The sequence below is a fragment of the Thunnus maccoyii genome, chromosome 3 (assembly GCF_910596095.1).
Source record: "Thunnus maccoyii chromosome 3, fThuMac1.1, whole genome shotgun sequence".
NCBI classification, from domain to species: domain Eukaryota; kingdom Metazoa; phylum Chordata; class Actinopteri; order Scombriformes; family Scombridae; genus Thunnus; species Thunnus maccoyii.
The window spans coordinates 1,011,287-1,031,867 of NC_056535.1; the positions used below are offsets into that span (position 1 = coordinate 1,011,287).

At 39.0% G+C, this 20,581-nt stretch overlaps 2 long non-coding RNA genes across 2 annotated transcripts; both read left to right on the forward strand.

The window, feature by feature from the left end:
• Positions 1 to 5,242: 5,242 nt before the first annotated feature.
• On the forward strand, positions 5,243 to 6,387 carry LOC121894405. The gene is made up of 3 exons (XR_006095531.1): positions 5,243 to 5,397; positions 5,504 to 6,070; positions 6,252 to 6,387. It is a non-coding gene; the product is annotated as an uncharacterized LOC121894405 (long non-coding RNA).
• A 534-nt stretch (positions 6,388 to 6,921) lies between these two features.
• Positions 6,922 to 8,459, forward strand: LOC121894404. The gene is made up of 4 exons (XR_006095530.1): positions 6,922 to 7,377; positions 7,465 to 7,632; positions 7,729 to 7,886; positions 8,158 to 8,459. It is a non-coding gene; the product is annotated as an uncharacterized LOC121894404 (long non-coding RNA).
• The last annotated feature ends 12,122 nt before the right edge of the window (positions 8,460 to 20,581 follow it).

Consider the following 20,581-nt stretch of genomic DNA (forward strand, 5'->3'; position numbering starts at 1 on the left):
GTGCAAGACCTCTGCTGAGATGACCTAGTACATATACAGAGGCATTGTCATGGTCTCCCCTCAAGTGTGAAATAGTTGCTTTAAAATGAATTGTCCTCAATTAATGACGATAACATGATAAGCCTAAAGTGGAATTCTAAAGTTTGTCCTTCAAATCTCCTCAGCAAACTCAACGAGTAAAAGAAAACTTTTAACTATGTGTGAAAAACAACCAAAGGCAGAAAACACAAAAATAGACATTGCAAATATAAATGAACAATTATTGCTTTAGCTGTTTGGCTGACTGAAGTGTGCTTATGGTCTGTAATGTGTCTAATCCTGCAAAGTTACTGAATATCATTCATTTTGTAATTGTCTTTCATCCACATTCTGAAATAAACATATACAAATATGCAGTACAACAAAAGCATTGTGCAGTGCAGAACTGAGAGAGAACTCACAGTTGAATGACTGAGAGCACAGTTGATTCCTACTGCATTAGGCCATGTCTTTATTAAGATTGCTCTTTAAGCACTTCAGCTGTGACATATCGGCTTCTCCCTGTCAGACCTGGCCTCTCAGAGTCATTACCATCAATCTGTATGGACCAAACTCCTCTCCAATTCTTGTGATCACCCCAAAAGTAATTTACATAATGGATGAGTGTCATTACGTAATGACAACAGCCATATTATGGACGTAACAAAGCAGGAACTGTAGTTCATTAAAGGGAAGGGAATTGTTTTGGGGGGAATGAGATAAGGAGCTGAGGAGTGAGAATTGGTATGACGATATTATTCATTTATTCCCATTTAACAAATGCACCAATAATCTGGGATCTGTAATCTAGAGAGCTGTCTGCCTCTGAGAGCTACATTTGTTTGGATCGCCAAGTCAACAATACTATGAGTCACATTAAATTAAAGGGAAATAATGAGCGATAAGGTCATGACCTTTATTAACCTCTACAGGCAACATGAAGGGATTTTCAGCACATGAGTAGAACCTTTAGGTTAGCTATATGTGACTAAATGTAGCTATATAATGTGTAACATATATGTTACACATTAGGGGTGTGCCCGAATACAAATACGTTATTTGGTAAAGCACAAATAGTGGGTTTTTTATGAATATTTGTTTCAGACAAATATTTTAAAAATTATTTGTTTTTGGGAAGAAAAAAAAACAGGTTAAATAACAGCATGCAGGTCGGTTACATCAGTATCTCAGTCTCTCTCCTCTGCTCCGCGGTTACATCTATCAACAGGTCTCAAAGAGGGGAGTCACATCCATCTGCTACATGACACACATTTCCTAATTTGGACATCATTCCTGGAGCTGAGAGTGTTCCCCTGAGATAAAGCTGAGCTACTGACACACGCGAAGTGCTCCCAAGGGACTCTCCATAACCTGTTATTCCCCTTCTCCTTTCCACAAAGTTAGGTTGTATAAAATAGGCAATAAATGAAAATTGAAAAGCAATAATCACCTTTGCAGTTCTTCCCTACACATTAAACGGTGTGCTGTCTCTGTGTTATGGGTGTATTAATAGGTAGAGGTCTGCCTGCAGTGAGGTGATGAGTAAAATTTTAGCTCAGTAGTCAGCGCAGTCGTCTATGATCTGGGAGACTCCAGTTTCGGACCTGGTGTGGGGACCTCCTTCATAAGATAGTGTATTCATTTGTAACACTTTAATTTTCTAAAATTAAAAGCATAATAAAAACAAAAACAGGATTTTTAAGCCTCTTTCCACTTTTATTCAAATACAAATACAAATACAAATACAAATACTAGGCCCTCTGCACATCCCTATTACACATATATGTGACAATAATATATATATGACAATAATATCAATACCCTTGATTACATTCAATGATGTTGTTGTTTTTTAATGGGTAATTCCAATAACAGGACAGGTAGACATCATTTGTCAGTGCCTTCCAAAACTGAAGAAAATAAACCATTTTATGATGTCACAACACTATGGTTAGGTTGAGGCACAAAAACAAATGGTTAGGTTTAGAAAAAGGGCATAGTTTGGTTCAAAATTACTTTTTTAAAAGGTTAGGGTACCTGTGGCCAGGGTTAAAAGAAATCAACATTGACTGTTGCAAACAGGAAACAAACAGCAATCCCCTGTATTAAAGTCTGATACTTTGTTCATCTAACCTGACGTCCTCCCTCTTTGTGGCTCTATAATGATGGCATACTTCTTCCTCCTTTGCTCCAGAAGGACACGAGTCATAATTACTATGACTGTTGGATGTTAGGTTTACACTTATGCTGATTATGCTTTTCAGCAAATCCTAATAAGAATTTAAGGTACAGAGGCCTTTCAGCTTTCAGATATTTCACATGTCGTGACGGTAAACACTCTCACAGCACAGCCTTTCATCAAGTAGTCCAACATGTAAAGAAAAATGCTCAACTATAGGAAGCAACTTACAGACCCATATCAGTGCTTTTCCATGTTTTAGCCCATTAACCCCAAATCAACAAGAAAATGACACAATACAGATTACTATTTCAGAGTTTGGGATTTTTAGATGTGTTTTGCCTCCATTTGAGGCAGCAATGGGTTGAATTTTCTTTCACTCGGGTATAAGAATGAGAAAATTAAAGTATATTCTGGCTGCATGATACTGCAGCTGACAGAGCAGATTGATTTGTTTGCACTACATTTGCATGCAGCTAGGGCTGCAACTAATGATTATTCCACTATAGATTAATCTGTTGATGATTCTCTCAATGAACTGATACATTGTTAGATCTATAAAATGTCATCACATTGTAAAATAACAATGCCCATCACAAGTTCCAAGAGCCTAAGGTGACATCTTCAAATTACTTGTTTTGTTCAAAAGACACAGAGAGAGAGAGGGAGAGAGAGAGAGAGAGAGAGAGAGAGAGAAAACTTACTTTAGTATAATTTAAGAGCTTCATGTTGTAGCAGCTATTTAGTGACATTTTTGCTTGAGATTTGAGTAAAATGATTAAAAATGATCAAACTGTTGATAACTGATAAATTGAGTAATTTCCTGACGACTGACTTATCAGTTAATCAACTAATCAGTGCTGCTCTACATGCAAGAATTAGAACTATGCACTGTAATGGATGGTTTTCATTAGGGGGTGTGCAGGACTATGTTATAAGTATTTTTGATCATGAAAACATGTTTGTTGATTTATCTGTCAATAAAATTGATTCATCAAAATTTTAGTTTATGATTCTATTGTTGCTTTGAGTCCTAAGTGCAGTCCTGGGACGCACAGCAGCCTATAAATCCAGCAGCTAGCACATAGCTAGATGTAAAGGGATTGCATACGATCTTTGTGATTGATCATTAGGCCTCCTCTTGAGTTTGACTAATAATTTCCTGAAAATGTAGAAAAAAGATGCACTTAGAGTGATTGAAAATGTAATAAGACCCAATAATGTAATACCTTTCAGGTGGGGGATTTTTTTTCAAAACTGATGATGTAATAATTTTGATGGATAATGTAATAATGTAAAAAAGTATGTTCAAGTATACAATAATTATAATTCTCTTAGTGTCATGTTAGCCTACTGTAAACACTAGCATTTGACTGATTTCATGTTTGGAAATGTAAACTGTACAGAGCTGTACAAACCTGCCATGAGAGATACGAAGGGATGACATCTCTCTTTGTTTGATAATGTTAAAAGTTAGGCTTTGTTGCGGGTTTCCCAACTCATTTAAAAAAGACAAGAGAAAAACAGAGAGAGAGGGCGAGCGAGCTGAGAGCATGAGCGAGCGACGGAGAGACAGACTGGAAAGCTTTCTCTTTTCTCTCTATTTTCTGATTGTTTCACAGTGGTTATGTTCTAAAGCACAAATAAACAGCCATCAAACACTCAACAGATGATTTACTGAAGAACAGATGGTCTTTTGGTGCAATTTGGATATGCGACACATTTAATATTGATAAACTTTGAATAAACAAGCAAACAGCGAGTCGCTTAGCTCTGTGTCTGAGTGTAGCAGGGGCTGTTTGATATAAACACCATCACATTGGGGCAGGGCTTCCGCGCTCTGACTCGACTTCACACTTGGCAGGTGTACTGCTGAGGACTCAGGGAAGTGCAGTGAGGAACGTGAAGTTATTTGGACACATGACATGTTTAATAAACTTTGAATAAACAAGCAAACAGCGAGCCGCTCAGCCCCGTGTCTGAGTGTAGCAGGTGCTGTTTGATATAAACACTGTCACATCACTGTGGGGTGGGGCTTCTGGGCTATGACTTACTGACAACGGCACACACCCTTCTCAGTTTAACTGCCTAAGAGAGAAGAAAGAGCATACACAGGAGAAAAAATCAGAGGCGGAGGCAGTAAAACTAGCCAATAGTAGTGCAGACACGTTTGATTGGCAGTAGAATCAACCAATGTACACTGCTTCTACAGTTCAACCTCAGTTTAGTCTCACTGATGAAGTTTCTGTCTGGATTTAAACCATGTAATGTATTAATTCCTTACCATTTTAATTGATACAATTGTCATTTGATACATATATACGCAGTTCTCAAGAAATAATAAGCAATCGCCTGTTCCGAAAAGGAACGTTTTGAACGGGTACTGTGCTAGCTCCATACTAAAAGAAGGAATCTCTGTATGTATGTATGTATGTTAGGGCTGTCATGATATAAGATTTTCACAACATCATTATTGTGGCCGAAAGAATTCATGATAACCATATTATCGTGATATCTATAGAAAATTTGAAAAAAAAAAAAAATGCTATCAGTCAAATCATCTTTAACTTTGTTTATAGCGTGTTTTGCCTCTTTTCTGACAAATGAAATACACTCAAAATACAAGTGTAGGGAGGTGGAGAGAGTCAGTATCCATAACTGTACATAGTTTGAAAGAGGTTTGAACACACTAAAGTATGTTTTTATTTCCTCCTGAATATTTTTTTGCAAACAGATGCCTGCAGATGAACTATAGTTGTGTTGGCTCTGGAGGAGCACGGCCGGTTATTAGCAATAATTAATAATTATCAGAGATGATATATAATATATAAACACAATAATGACAAAAGACTTCTCTTTAAAGATATAACAGTGTTTATTAAACAATAGCAAAGTTAAAAAAGTTAGCTGATGCTTTTCTCAATAGATCACTATCCTAAAATCTAATTCTACCTAAGCAATAATAATATAAAACAACAGCTATGCAAAGTTAAACACATCGAAAACCGGATTGCTAGCAGTAGCCCGCCTAAAGTTACTTCTCTACCTAACAAGCCACCGATCCTGCGATGTGAAAGTCAATTCGCCTGAGCGGCAAAGGGAAAGATGCCAGCAGAGAAAGTTGAGTGCCACAGAAAAGTCACAGCTTATGTGGTGAAAAGGCTGCATACCTTCTCAGAAGTTGATGCACCGACATTTACGTAAGCAAAGATAAGAATAGATTTAAGCTAGCTAAATAAGCTAGCTACCTTCCCCTGACTTACAGTATCAGTAACATTATATGTTATGTTTGTTTTGTGTTTGCAGGGATATGATCGATTCTATAAACCCCAGGTACACCCCCCCTACAAGGGACTACTTGGCACTCCCATCCTGGTACCAGATAGAAAATTTCCAATATAATCTGTAAGCTTAGTGAAGTCCACTACATTGCCCTCACTTGTGATGGCCTGACTAGCATTGTTCAATGCCCTACCTTACTGTCACAGCACACTATTTAGTGGAGGGCAAAATGAGGCAAAAAGTGCTCCAAACAAAACGTGTCTACACAGCCCAGACAGGACTTGTCGTGGCAGAGGAAATTGGTGACATCCCGACAGAGTTTGGCATTTTTGACAAAGTGGTGGCCACCACAGTTGATAATGTGGCCAATATGGACTAGCCATAAAAAAAGCCGCAATTTGTGAAGCTAGGCTGCTTTGCTCATACACTCAGTCTAGCTGCACAGTCTTTACTCACTGATCGCAGTGACTCAGTGGATGGTGAAGATCTGTGGCATCGTCGTGTGGACAAAGAGGTCGTCCATGGCCAAGATTGTTCTGCGGGAGAAGCAGGATCCCTTCATTTGACCCTGGTGCATGGTATCTAATTAAAGTAATGCATCTTTTTTTAGTAGTACACTGCACTATGTACATTTTGCAGGTATTAACATTTGTAAAACAACACAGTATAACATAAATGTCATATCTATCTATGTAACCACCTTTAAAAGTTGCATGTCATATCAATATAATCTCATTTCTCCATGTATTTGTGATTTTCTTGTTTGTGTCAGAGCTGCCTCAACACTCACTCATTCTTGACGTGAGAGCTCGATGTACTTCTCTCTACCTAATGCTGGAGAGATTCCTAAAACAATACCCTGCAATTCAAGCAGCCAGCTTGGATCAACAGCTGAGAAAGCATATCGAGAGGGACAGGTATAGATAGATAGATAGATAGATAGATAGATAGATAGATCAGTCGGTACTTTGTTGATCCTGAGGGAAATTTAAGATCCAGTAGCTTTTAGAACACATACAAGAATATAAGAATAAAGACAAGAGTATAAGAATAAAAACACACAGCAGTGAACTGATAGTCTAGCCACCAGAACAATTACAGAGAGCTGTCACTATAATAGAGTATGTGCTAATGGAGGTAGTGCAAATGTTAGGTGATTAACAGTAAAGGTATTGCAAATGTAAGGTGATCAAAAATTAAAAACAGTGCAAGAATAATGATTACTGTGGATAATATAAAATTCAAATTGAAGATAAATATATAAACAAATACAAATGCAAACTGTGCATAAGTTAAGAAAGAACAGTGAATTATTATAATATTACGTAGTGAATTTAAAGATAAACAGGTAAACTCCCTTTTCAAATAGCACTGTTTTTTGTTCAAAGAGAAAAAAATATTTTGAACTCAGAAAATGCATTTTTTTTCTCACACAGACTTGCTCGGCTGACTGAGGAAGATTTCAGGAAGGCTGAGGACTTCATCAATCTGATGAGAGTTTTATACACATCCACAGTCTGCGTTTCTCCTGAAAAGAACCCCACATGTGATCAGATCCTGCCAATTCTCCAAAAGCTTGAGATGCATTTTGCTGTTGAAGAGGGAGACACAGTATTTGTATCCAACCTTAATTAGCAAGTGCGGGCAAACCTGTCCAAGTGGTACCAGATAAAAGAGTCTGTAAATAAAATGATTGAAGAATACAGGAAATAATTCTATTCCTGTGACTTCATTGTATATTTAAAGAAGATTTATGTTTCACAGAGTGATGACATCAGGAACTTCCTTGAATGCTAACTGCATTAGACCCATGCTTCAAACAAAAGATGGACAACTGTGCTACTGTCTTTGACCAGATCAAGGGGTTACTGGCTGGAAAGCTGACTGACTCTGAGCAGGTGAAATGTCATTCATTCACAAATATATACTGTCTCCCCCTCAGCCATTAAAATGTTTGATCTAAATGCCAATTATGTTCTTTGTAGTCAACAAAGCATGATCATCGAGAAGATGGTGATGTCACAGTGCAGTCTGAGAAAAAACAAGAAGCTGCAGTGATGTCACAGCTGCATTGTCATGACTCCCAGTGGTGTTGGTGCATCTCTGCCAATGAGAGATGAGAGCTTGGGGCTTCCCACAGAGTTCACACCGAGGTAAGAACTGAGCAAAGCCTGATGGGAGATGAAATCCATTTTGGACTCCTTCTGTTTGACTTGGTGCCCTTCCTTGTTATTTGTGACTGCATGCAGGCCTGCCTTTGTCTCATGCACATGGAGTATGAGGCCCAAGCGCTGGTACTTATTAGCTGGAAAACACAATGGGACCACAGCATGGAGCCTTACCTAGTCCAAGTTCAAACTGAATAACAATACCACAGAAAATGAATATTTTACACATTTTTCTAAGGGTATGTATGTTTTGAATATTTTTTTTTCAAAAAAAAAAAAAGACAATTTAGAAACACCAAATAACCCCTGCTTCAGAGTAACTGAAGCATAAACACATTATAGTTCTTTGTTGCACTGTTGAAACTTTGTGCATATAAAAGAGTCAAAACAAGTGCTATGGTGGAAAAGCAGTTCATATAAAAAGTAAATCACAGCTAACTATTAGTATTTACATAATTTTCATGTTGTGGTTTTATAAAAAGCAATAAAGCAGCATATGGTCATTTTCAGAATTTCGCTGGCTATTTGAAGCACCAGTCATTGGCAGAATCTGTTCCCATTTTACTGGATTGGATCGACTGGACCTTTGCCAATGTAACAAGGTGTTGGAGTTGTATCAGTCAGTGAAGTAATATGAGGCTTCCTAGGTGAGTAGCATGAATTTGTAGTCGTTTGTTTGTTGGTGGTCCGACAGAGGTGTTGATTGTACCTGCTGTTGTGATTGTATCTTGAAATGGTTTGTATCAATTGAAGCACAAGAATATTTTAACCCCTTAACATTCCAACAGCCCGTGGATGGGACAGGTTTTAAGAGTCACTGGATTATTTCCATGATATTATCATATGTGTATTATTAACATGATATAAATTTCATTTCGTTTTTTTAAATATCATGGTTATCATCAATAGCGGTATATCATGACACCAGTTATGTATGTATGTATGTATGTGTGTGCTTCACATATCATTTGAACCATTCATCTGATCGACTCCAGACGTAGCAGGTGTATGGCTGGGGACCCAACGGATTGTAGTGTCGAATTTGGTGCAATTTGGACACGCGATACATTTAATATTAATTGAATAAACCAGTGATCAGCGAGCCTCTCTGCTCTGTGCAGGGGCAGGGTGGAGCTTCAGGGCTCTGCTGACTGACTCCAGCATGACAACAAAAACAGAGCTTTTAATCAAGAATGGACACTCTTACCCTGTGTCTAGACAGAAAGTGTAGTGTTAGCAGCACGTTTAGCTTTTTTCATTTTTTTCAGGCTGAAAAATGAAGCCAATGCGGCAGTGCCAAAAACTGCAGCTCCTCGAATGGCTTCTTGAGGCTGGCTCCAAAAGCGAGTCAATACCCATAGACCCCCATTTTAAATTGCCCAACTTTACAGCAGAAATAAACATGTTTACAGCCTGGTACAAAAAACGGTTTTGGTCTTTGTAGCTAATTTCCCCTTTCATAACAACTGTACAGGGGGTGAATTTTTTTATAACTCACCTGTTTAAATTTTATTAAGCCGTAAACTTATGTATAATGAAGGACATGGCTGCTTTGAGTGACAGGTCTGCCAGCTGCTAGGTGGCTTGTTTAAGCCATTCGGCCTGCCTCTTTGCCCATTTTGGATTGGCTGGGAGTCAGGCAGAGTCACGCACTGCCAAGATGGCGATGACCGGAGTAGCTCATTTGAGCTTCAAAACCGCTCTTTACAAACCGATGGGTGACGTCACGGTGACTATGTCCATATTTTATTTAAAAACATAAATCCCAAGTGAAGAACAAAAAAAGAGTGAGCAGTTAGCAGCAAAGTGCATTCAAGTACATTTAGAGAGTATATGCACAAAAGTACATGTCTCAGTTTGATGTAGACAGCTCTTGCATGTCAACGAGTGACCAGCAGTGATGGGGGAGTTATATAATCCATTTTGCTGTCCAGAGAACATTAGGCAACATGATTGTTGGAACTGCCGGTTTGTATGGGTTAACAGTTAGCCTAGCTTTTTGGAAGCACTCAGAGCCCAATACACAATGACTGTCGTAACATGCATAAAACGAAGGAAATACTTCCACGGGCAGTTCAAAACGAGTTTGTCTCATATGCTCTGAGATCATGGTAATTGTGAAGCACCACTACAGACAAAGCACAAATCTTTGGAGTAAACATACCCACTCAAATCCAAACTGAAGGCACAGAAAATAGGAATGATCTAAGAGTCTAATATGATCGATCCACTTTATTTTAGGATGCACATTATTTTATTTTTAAATGCAGCCCTTTTTTTAGGCTACTTGAAATGAGAAAAGAACATTTATTTACTATTAGTGTACTTATTTCTAACATCTGCGTATAACAGAATGTCAGTTTCTTTCATGTTGTCGGTGTATATAATCATTTACACCTCACATCAACTGCATTGATTTTTCTATGCATTGTTGCAAGTTGCAGCCAGAGGCTAAGCAATCAGCCTATTCAGAACAGACATGTTTTTGAATGGACACTGTACTAGTCTATTAAACTGCAGGGTGAGAAACTGTATTTATTGACATCTCTTTTTCCACAAGGAAGGTTTTGATGATTTTTAGATGGTGATGCATAGTCATTTGCAATGGCTTTATATTTATTATACAAAATATTTAGAATTATTTAAAAAGCCTGCGTACATTACATGCTTTATATTTATCGTACATCTCTGAAAAATGCAAAATCTTGATGTAGCATGAAAAACAGGGACCAAATCATTTTGGGGGACTGCCTGCTTGCCTCTATTCACTAACCCTGATATAAACATTACAGTAAATACTACAGTGCATGTGGTTTATAGGAAACGGGCTGAAAAATAGATAAAAGCACTCCAGTCTTTGAAAGAAGGAATTAGGGGGAAACAACAGCTCTAACAACATAACAAAGTTCATCTAGACAGCAGCTATAGCAACATGACAAGTTCACACATGAAGCCTTCTAGCCACTCTAAGCTCCACTTAGATCATCTGCTGTCTTCTCATCTTCACCTGCCAAGTGGATGACAGCTCTCAGTGGACCCACTTTAACAAGGTGGGCCTAAGGGTCTGAAAAGGAAAATAAGGGATTCCAGCAGATTGCAAGTGGACCCCATGGGAAACAGCAGCAGTCTGCTTTCTTATCCCTACAGTATCCACCAGCCTCAGTCTGTAACTCTATCTGGACCATGACATTCCAACAAAGTTACAAGTCAAGATAAGTCTTAAGTCCAATGGGAGAGGAGGGTTGGGGCTCTATGATTAAGTTTGTGCTTCTTTATCACCTTGGGAAAGGTTGAGTAAAAGACAAAAAAGCACACACACACACACACACACACACACACACACACACACACACATACACATTGTGAATAAAAAAAAATCCTGTTTTCCCAAGAGTAATCAATTCATTGTGGGAAAGTTGCCAGCAATTACTGATCAAAGGAGAAGCTGAATTGCAGTCCTTAAGCTTTGAAGAAGTTTAATAACTCACCTACATGCCTAACAGTCTAGCCTGCTTATCGTTTTAATTTGAGCCTTAATGAGACACTAAGATTATCACTTCCCTCACTCAGCTCCCTGGAGAGAAAGTAAATATGGAGGACAGGCATGTAGGGAAAAAACGCTGTATAGAATGGTCACATTAAGTTCCTCACCTGCAGTCGTGAATATCTTCATTGCCATTTCTTCATGTTGAGTAGTTTCAGAGATAACTCTTTTTTTACTGCTACATAGATAGCAAAGTCATATTAATGTTCATTAGATTTTCCAGTTTTATAACCACCTTTGTTCTTCGTAGCTTTCAGTTTTTTTCTAAGCTCTATTTAGGTCTGATTTCTTGCCAAGAGCACAAGGCACATATGATTCATGTGATGCATAATTACGTGATAATGCTCTGGTTGTCAGGTCAAAAGAGAGAGAGAGAGTAGGAAAAAAGTCTGTCACCTCTCCAGCTGACCCTTTCACTTTCCCTCCAGAGCTGAACTCTGCTTAACCCTCAGGTGATACCACTTTTTTCCTGCGCTCCCCTCAGCAGCACTCCGGCTAATTATGGATGTCACAAAGAGACGCCTGCACGCAGGGACAGCCATTATACTGGAAAGCAAGCTGCCGATTCTGCAAAAACATGCCGCAGTGGTGTTGAGATAGGACATGTGTTCCCCAGCAAGTCTCTGTACTGTAGGCGTCACAGTCGACTGATGCCACAGTGGAGGACATATTTCCCACCAATCATTTCTGACAGGCAACGAGCACTGCAGATGTGCTTGTAAAAGAAATTCTATCAGGACAAATGGCACATACCAGTACATGAAAAATAACCGGGATGTGTGTATGTGACAAGCAGGGTGAAGAGTTTACTTCATGCCGTATGGGTTTCAGGATTCTGCAGAAGATGAGGCCCTGCCTAAAGCCCTGTGTGACACTAGTACAATGTGTGGAACTTATTGTCTAACTTATTGTGTAGAGTAATTATTCCAATTAATATTACTGATCATGCTTTACCAAACACACAATCTGATAAGCCAGATATGTCAGTTTTTCTCAAACTGATTCCATGGTTATTTTAAAAAAGATAGTGCTTCAAAGCATACACTACACAGTCAAAAGTAAGTGAACACCTGAGCATGGACACTGATATTGTGTGATAAGGTCTGGCTCACAGTCAGCATCCCAGTTGATCCAAAAAGTGTTGGAGGGACCAGTCAACAGTCCTCTAAATTACCAAATACATGATTTGATCATGTGACTCCAGAATGACACAAAGGAGCATTTTCTAATCTGGCAACCCTATTGGCAGTAATTGGCAGGACATCATTTTTCTGTGCTTTCCAAATCTCTTAGAAATTAATGTTTTATGATGATGTTTTATGATGTGACAATGCTGTGGTTAAGGTCTGGTTAGGTTTAGCCACAAAAACCTCTTGGTTAAGTCTAGGGTTTGGGTTAAAATATACCTATTTTGTTGTTTTAACCCTTTTGGTGGATCTGAACTTGAAAATATTGACCATATTTCACCAAACACAAATGATACAATGAAAGAAGTGAATTCTTCATCATCTGAGCCATCTGAGGTATAATAATATATATATAAATAAGCGGCAATTCATGGGTTCAAACCTTTTTGTGCTCAATAGAAGGAAGCAGCGAAAGCGGCCAAAATTAAAGCTGTGACGACAAGTGCGACAAGTGGGCTTCAGGCTTCACATTGGTAAGCAAGGTCACTTCAGCTAGTTTAATTCTGTTTAAAGAATGGGTGAGGCCAATCACATATTTCTTTCAAAGCCTGCAGCATTTCAATAATCGCACACTCAAAGTTCCGCCTTTTGTCCCCCCTTCATTGGATCTGAACAAAACTTGGTTTGTATGTTCAGGAGATAGTGCAGGATGACTCCAGTGAGTATAATCAGGATTGCTCAAAGGCAACTTGAGTTAAGAGCAAATATGTGATAGGTCACACCCACTTGCATCAATATGGCACTTCAGATTTTGGTTAATACTTGCATGCACACCAATTTTGGTCAAATTCTGTCCGGGTTTTCAGATACACATTTGTCGCATTTGTGGCGTCCCGTATGGGTTGGGCTCAAAATGCTTTAATAGACCTATTCCCAATAACAGATAGAACTTATGTACCAAGATTTATGATGGTTGGACAAATGGTTTAGGAGCTATGGCCAATATTCTCTTAGCCCTGCCCTTTGCAAAGATATTTTGGTTGATGGCGTCCATGTTTTTCGACTGAGGGCTATATACTAAATTTGGTGTTGATTAAGTCAAAATCCAAAAAGTAGATGTCATGTTACTGTTTGTCAGTTTATGGAAATTAGCAAAAAATCCATCTGTATAGTCTGAGAGGCTTTTTTGTAGAGCACATTGAGCTGGACTTGTGTGTGAAATTTCAAGTCAATCGGACTTATGGTGTGAGGTCGCATAGCCTTTCCAAAATTGAAATTTTGAGCCTTAATTACATCGCCACCATCTGGCTCATGTTTCTTGGGAAGCTCATGCGCATCATTTCTAGTTATTGGGCCAAGTTGGTTTTAGCTCATGGCAATTTAAGCTGACGCGGCAGAAGACAAATAATAATAATAATAATAATAATGATAATAATAATAAACAGGCACAAACATAGAAGGGCTCTGACCCTAAATTACTCAGATAGCAATTCACAGTGGGCTGCTTTTATCAGATGACCTCTGTGTGGTGGTCAGTATTTTCATGCACATGATAGATTCACACTAGATTACAAACACAAATGACCTCTGCAATCGTTCCATCTGATGTGGAGTTCACAGGTAATACTAGTCAAGTTTGAACAGATGTTAAAATGTAGTAACTATTGTATGTGTTAGAGCCAGCATAGATAAATGAAGTGCTTTAATTTGTATTTAATGTATTCACTGGGGCCATGTACAGTGTTAAACATAAATGTTACCATTTGATGCACTGTACCAGAGTTAGCTTATAGCTAATTTTCGTCTGCAGTCCCTTCGGCAGGTCACGATTAAAACATAAAAGCACAATAACAAACAGTACAAAACAAAAAACACACAGGACACATAATACAAAATACAAAGCTACACACATTAGCACATCACATACACTCACAATGTCAACTAGAAATGACTAATGTAAACTTGTCAAATTAAAAGCAAGATTATTTGCGTTCATGAGAAGCCCATGAGATGAAATTTAGAGTCAGTGGTTACAGAGCTGAGTAGCTTTTAGCACATTTTTTAATTTGGTTTTGAATGTACCGATGGAACTGCAGCTCTTCATATCATCAGGTGGGGCATTCCACCAAGTCGTAGCTTTCACAGAGAATGCAGTGCGATTAAATGGTATGGTACAATCTTGTACAGAGAATATACTGGAGGACCTAATAGAACTTACTGAGCGAGTATACACAAAGTCATCTAGTGGAGGAGGGGCCAAACCATTTAAAATTTTATAAAATAGGCACAAATTTGAGAATAATCTAAAATTCTCGGAGCTCAGTAAACTGTATTTCACCAGTACTCTACAGTGATGAGTTTTTAGAGTTTGTTTGTGTAAGGACTCAAGAGGTTTTATGGTTGTTTCTTCAGCCTGCCCCCAACATGTGATGCAATAAGACATATGGGAAAGAATCCTAGCATGCATAAATATCTTGACTGTGTCCAAAGAGAGACTGTTTGCATAGTTGTACTTTGTGGTTTTAACCATTTTTAAACATGTTTCTTAAAGTTCAAATTTGGATCCAGTGTCACACCAAGATATTTAAAATCAGTGACTATGTCAGTACTTTCACCTTTGATGAGAGTATCAGCATTAGGAGGTTGTACCATGGTTTTAGAGAAAAACATACCCTTTGTCTTGTTTACATTTAGACTCAGACATGATTGATCAAGCCTATGTGTGATCCTTTCCAATGTAATTGTCAGCTTAGCAGCACCTAACTCAACTGTGTTTGCATGTGTGTACACAACAGTGTCATCTGCATACATTTGCAGTTGTACATCATGACACTGTTGAGGGAGATCATTAATATATTGGCTCAATAGTAGGGCACCCATTGTGCACTTCATGTTTCTGGATAATGCATCACAAACTTTAACACATTGTGTCTTATTAGATAATTATGAAGACATCCATGCCAGTGCTCTAGATGAGAAGTTAAATTTAGAGAGTTTCAAAATTAAAGGCGACTGGATAGGTCCGCACCTTCTAGAGTCCAGGGTGCATAGAAAGGCTCTTGCATGCATGGGTTACATTACCAGCAAGGATCCTTTAATTTTACTTCTTGTTTTCATAAAATAACTCTTCTGTTAGCTTCTTTAGTGCTGTAACTCCTTTGGAATATTGGTAACAGGAGGTAGCAGTTAGCAGTTTACAGCTAGCTAGTTGTTTTGATTTGAAAAATATATCCACAGATGATGTTTTCTCTTCTGTTCTTTCTGATCAATGCTATTACTTCTTCTTTAGAGTCCTTTCTGAAGATTATTTAAGGTTATTTTGCAAAATGTTCCACTTTTTTAGGTCCAAGTTTGAGATTTAATCAGGAGTTCACTCCCAGTGCAGCCACTTCTCTGGAGTTCAGTTAAAAAAAAAGGAGCAGCCATGTGGGCAGGAATAACTTTTTATGTAGAACAGACTGTAGACTATAATCAGCCATCAATTACATAGCACAATAACTGCTGGCAAAAACTTCATCCCTAACTATATATTTTCTCCATTCTAAGCCTAATTTTTGTGGGTGAACACTAGCAGCAGCATAGTGAAAGAGTAGTCCATCTGCTGTGTGTAGTCTCTAACATCGAAAACCCTCATTATCCTCTGTTGGATCTGGGAGGAGCATGGCTGGTTATTAGCAATACAAATAAGCAATACAAATACCAAATAGTTAGTTGGCAAAGCACAAATAGTTTTTTTTGTTTGTTTGTTTTGTTTTGTTTTTTCTTGCGAATTTGTTTCATACAAATATTTTAAAAATTATTTGATTTCGGGAAGAAAAAAAAACATGTCACATGCCAGCATGCAGGTCGGTTACATCACTATCTCAGTCTCTTTCCTCTGCTCTGCTGTTACATCTATCAGCAGGTTTCAACTAGGGGAGTCACATCCACCTGCTACATGACACACATTTCCTGGACATCACTCCTGGAGTTGGAGGTGTTCCCCAGAGATAAAGCTGAGCTACTGACACCCACTAAGTACTCCCAAGGGATTCTTCACAACCTGTTGTTCCCCTTCTCCTTTCCACAATGTTAGGTTGTAAAAAAATGGGTAATAAATGAAAAGTGCAAATCAATAATCGCCTTTGAAGTTCTTCCCTACACGTTACACGGTGTACTGTCTCTGTGTTATGTGTGTATAAATTGGTAGAGGTCTGTCTGCGGTGAGGTGATGAGTGCTAAAGTTTTAGCTCAGTAGTCAGCACAGTCGTCTATAATCTGGGAGACTCCAGTTCAAGACCTGGTGTGGGGATGTTCTTTGTAAGGTAGTTTATTCATGAAAGCTTATTGTAACACTTTTCTAAAATTAAAAGCATAATAAAAACAAAAACAAAAACAAAAACAGGATTTTTAAACCTCTTTCGAATTTTATTCAAATACAAATAAAAATACTTTTGCTGCTTCAGCACATACAGACACAAATACAAATACTGGGCCTTCTGCACATCCCTACTCTGCACTCACCCAATTCAATGTATCAAACACACATGTCTGATGGTGGATAACGAGGGACAGAGTGATGCTGTGTCCCATGCTATCTGACTGTCAGATGTGTAAGAGAGGTGCATGTGTTGTGTACATGTGTGTGCACGCGTGTGTGGGTTAGCAAGGGAGGGAAGAAAGAGGAGGGAAAGTGACCGTGAGGGGGAGAGAAGCAGTTGCTTTGTCCACCGAGAGCAGGCGTACAGACAGCAGTCTGTAATACACGTCTGATTTTCGATGGACAAACAACTTACTTTCTCACTCATGGTGGCACAAACACAGCAGTCTCGATTGGGACAAACACAAGACAGTCTAGCATGGTGAACTCAACTAAACAGGCAGCAAACTTCAAGTACTCCTCAGAGTGTAATGTTAGCAGGCAAAAGGACTTTGTGGTCTGTCAATTCATACAACAAACAACAGCAATGAAGCACACTTTCATAACCTATCTCTGCCTAGACTTAAGGCTCTTACTTGGTTGCTTCAGAAAGCGAGTAGGGTGTGTGTTTCAGTCTGTCTTTGGGTACGGCTCGGTTCCTCAGCTGCTGATGGGGCCGTCCTCACACTCTGTTAGTGGGTTTACTTAAAGAAGAGTGGGGCATAGAAGTTATCCATGTCTTCATGAAGAAATCCTTTTCTACCTTCTGTAGGCAGTGAGAGTGCTGGGTTGCAGTAGCGGTCTGTCTCTTGGATCCGGTGGTTGTGTTCGGTCGAACACGGGGAGAAGTCTCAACTTGTCCAGCATCTTGGTGTGGGGTATTGCACGTGCTTAAAGGGGCGGTGACATTACAGCTGCATTGCCATGTTTCCTGGTGATGTTGGTGTGTCTCTGCCAGTGAGAGATGAGAGTTCAGGGCTTCCCACAGAGATCATGCCAAGGTGCAAACTGAGCAAAGACTGCTGGGAGATGGAGTCCATTTTGGACTCCCTCTGTTTGACTTGGTGCCCTTGCTTGTTATCAGGCTTTGTGACTGCATGCAGGCCTGCCTTTGTCTCATGCACATAAAGTATGATGCCTGGGACACACAGCCTGCGTGAGCAGCACGTGTGCATCACGGAACCTCTTGCTTTTCATTTTGGGCCCATGTTAAAAGATTAGAGCAGCCACACAGCCCACATGAGCCATGGCTTCTGCAGCGTGTCATCTAGAGATTCAGGGTCTCGCCTATTTTTTCCACTATTTTTGACACAGAAGTATCCCCAACCAGACCCCACCATGCCTGTCAGAAAGAAAGCCGCTTACACCTCACATATTATTTATTTATTTTTCACAATTGAGCACATGCTTCTTAATCTTTTTCAGTTTAAATTAAATATAAATGAAATTCATAATGATATGAAACATTCTATTGCTGATGGCCATTATCAAAGTCAAACTCTATGTAGAAAGACAGAGCTGTCAGCAGCAACGCTGTCTGTGTGGACACCGCAGGCCTGCGAAACACACTGCTCAGGTAGAGGTAGGCTGTGTGGCCCAGGCGTAAGGGCCACCGTGTGTGGCTCCATGCCACACAGTTCACATCTTCCTAATGGTTCAGAGTCAATTGTCACCAGACCAGTTTGCAGCACAGATGCATCCTCAGCTTTTCATTCCCAGTCTTTCTGTCTGGACAACTTCAGTGCAAATCTGTTCTACATCTTGCTTATCTGGCATCAACAAACTAGACAGCACAGGCATGTGTGCAGTGTGTGGTAATCTCACTTTGTGCCTCTTATTAAATCTTATGTAACCTAATGTTTCAGAGTTACACATTCATATTTGCCATCCAATCACTCACAATGCCAATTGTATCTAAAACCCCAAAATATTCTGACAGAAACAGAAAATGTTGAAAAGTGGAACCAGATGATGTTTGGTATTTTTTGCTTAACTAATTAAAAAAAAAATATGAAAACTAAAATATTGTCCATCAAAATTTCCTTTTGATGGACTATCCAATTAATCACCTAATCATTCTAATCATTTCAGCTCTAATGCAAAGTGTTACCTGTACTTGAACTTTAAAAAAATGTAGTCAAACTGTGATTATAACAGTTTAAATGTTCTACTATTAAGGATATGGCTGTATTATTCTTTATTTCTCTCATTGTCAACAAATCTCATGAAAAGACCAAAATCAACAATGTGTTTGTTGGTCTCGCAAAACTTTCAGTATTTCACTACTCTGTCTGTGGCTCTCAGCCTCAAGCCATTTGGTTCCTTCTGAAGATGTAAATCTTTAAAATGTGTCACAAATATGAACAGTGGTATAATATTTTGAAGGCTCTGTAATTTCGTAAAGCAGCTGTAGTTTTTATACATTTGGTGTTCTGGTGAGTATTTGGGGCAGCAGGACAGTGTAAGTGTAATGTGTAATGAAGGAACATGTCACCCAGTGCAACAGTGTAGCTCACTCACATGTTCTTAATGTTTTAACCCTAATGAAATGGAGCTCTATTGTACAAAGAAATAAGATATATCAGGCTTTGGGTACACACACAATACTTTTAAGTAGATCAGTTAATTGTTGATTTGGGTCCTTTCATGAGAATGAATGACAGTAAGAGAAATATAGGATATTGCCAGATAAATCCTTTGTAACATGAGCTAATATTTTGTAAAGGAAAGAGACACAATCATGTGAAGTTGCAGTCACCTCTAAAAGATGTGGTATATGGGGGAGCAGTGCAACCAGCACCTAACTGCTATCATCTATATGCTGCATACAGCATATAGATCACTGTGTTGCAAAATAAAACACGGCAGTGCACACTGGTGTTTGCTACAGTGTCATTTATGCTACCACTGGGAGTTTCCAGACAACAAGCTGTATATGGGACTACTAATGGGAGTGGTGATATAAAATGATTTATATATTCCACTTTACCCAGGTTTTTACACTCTGGCCAGCTGAGTGTTTATAAGCAAAAATAGCAGGAGCACTTGGAAACAACCTCACTCTCCATGTACACATGACCTGCTGCTATACTCTTAAAATAGGGGTCTAAAAATTACTTAATAATAGTAATTATTTGCATTATTTAATATACCATTATTAGATTAATTATTTTCTGATGAGCAACCTCTTGGGAAGTGTGGAAAACGGTGGCCTTGGCTGGTGTGAAGTAATTGACAAATGTGCATATCTCAGTAGGAGGGACTCTCCAAGTGTTGAGGAATAGTTAGCCATGTGTTTCTTTTCCTGGCTGCGCAGGTTACTGCGTGTGTGCCTGAAACCTCATTAAGCATCCACTGTCATCCTCCATCTGTTAAACACTCTTCAGTAGAGCCGAGGAGAAAGGAAAGCAAGCTGTCCTCAAACTCCCTCTGCTCTCCTTCACTCTTTAGATATCTTCTATAGATAGATAGATAGATGTTCTGTATTTTGATAGATGTTGATAGGATAGCAGGTATGATTCTACAAGAAAAGATTTTTAAAAGAAAAGTAATGCCTTCTACTAATTCTGGGAGTGTGTGTGTGTGTGTGTGTGTATGTGCGTGCGTGCGTGCATGCATGCATGTGCCTGCATGGGGGGTGTTAGCACAACAGATCCAGTTCATCCAGGTGGAGGGGGGCAAGGGAGTTCCAAGGGATTATGTTTGTTAAGAAGCCTAATAGCAGAGGGGATGAAGCTGGCCCTAACCCTGTTTGTTTTGAATACAGGGGCAGCATATCTCCTACCAGAGGGAAGGGTCTGAGAGCAGGTGCAGAGATTATGAATTGAATCCTTTGCGATCTTACTTGCTTTCTTCACTGTTCTC